Genomic DNA, 1,386 nt, shown 5'->3' on the forward strand with positions numbered 1-1,386 from the left:
GTCCCTAGAACATGCACAGACCCCCCTGCCTGGAATCAATACCAGAAGGGCCCAATTTGCTTGTAGGTAACAGAGGAAGTGACTGAGAGTGGGGCAGGAGCTGAGCAAGTGGCATTGTTCCCTCTCTGATGCCTCCCCCACATACAGCAGCACAATGCAGTGAAGTGGATTGCCCTGCCTGGCAAATTCCTAAGGCTCTGCCCCTTATAGAAGCAACAGGTGTGCTGAGACAAAGAAATGTGGTACACATGAAAGAACAGATCAAAACTCCAAAAAAAGAACTAAGTGACGAGGAGATAGCCAATCTATCAGCTGCAGAATTCAAAACACTGGTAATCAGGATGCTCACAGAAATGACTGAAAGCCACTTTGCTGAATTGTGGTGCTGTAAGTGGGGGAGGGATCTGAGAGAGAACAATGCCACTTGCTCAGCTCTTGGCTCACTTTCAGTCACTTCCCCCACTACCCACAAGAAAATCAGGCCCTTCTGGTGCTCATTACTGGGTGGGTGGGTGAGTTTGTGTACGTTCTAGGACCCTGTGGGTCTGTCCAATGAACCCTTTTGTGAGGCTGGGAGTTTCTCCCACTGCTGCAACCCCCACAGATTTTTACAGCCAGGTTTTTGTTTTGTTTTGTTTTTAACTTTTTTTATTGTTGTTCAAGTACAGTTATCTCCATTTCCCCACCACCACCATTCCCCCTCACCCCAACCATCCCCACTTCTCACCCTTGATCCTAACCCCCTTTGGTTTTGTCCATGTGTCCTAAAAATATGGAATGCTTCAAGAATTTGCATGTCATCCTTGTGTAGGGGCCTTGCTAATCTTCTTTGTATCATGCCAATTTTAGCATATGTGCTGCTGAAGTGAGCACATAGCCAGAGGTTTTAAGGCTTTCTTTTCTTGTGCTGGAACACTGGGTTTCTCAGTCTGTCTTGCTCCCAACTTGTTTCTCCCAGTTTATCCACATGTGAATGTGGGACCACCAGCCTCCTCTACCTGGTTCTCCAGCCACCACCTTGCCACACATCCTCTCCACCCTGGCTGCCCATCTCTGCCCCTCTTACCAGTCTGGATGAATGTTTCTTCTTTAACTCCTTGGTTGTTGGACTTTTGTACAGTTTGAGTTTTTGGCAGTTCTGGTTGTTTTTGTTTTTAAATTGATTGTTGTCCTTTTGGTTATGTGAGGAGGCAAAGTGTATCTACCTGCCCCTCCATTCTTGGCTAGAAGTCTCATTTTTTAATTCACATTTTATTTTTTAGAAGACTTTATTTATTTATTTTTAGAGAGAGGGGAAGAGAGGGAAAAAGAATGGGAGAGATACACCAATGTGTGGTTGCCTTTCACACGTCCCCTACTGGGGACCTGGCCTGCAACCCAGACATG

General features: G+C 46.1%; 1 non-coding gene across 1 annotated transcript; it reads right to left on the reverse strand.

Moving 5' to 3' along the window:
• Positions 1 to 766: 766 nt before the first annotated feature.
• LOC123821225 lies at positions 767 to 873 on the reverse strand. Its single transcript, XR_006786076.1, has one exon. It is a non-coding gene; the product is annotated as a U6 spliceosomal RNA (small nuclear RNA).
• Between the last annotated feature and the right edge of the window lie 513 nt (positions 874 to 1,386).

Source organism: Phyllostomus hastatus, unplaced genomic scaffold (genome assembly GCF_019186645.2).
Source record: "Phyllostomus hastatus isolate PE091 unplaced genomic scaffold, TTU_PhHast_1.1 phas_contig_38, whole genome shotgun sequence".
Classification (NCBI taxonomy): domain Eukaryota; kingdom Metazoa; phylum Chordata; class Mammalia; order Chiroptera; family Phyllostomidae; genus Phyllostomus; species Phyllostomus hastatus.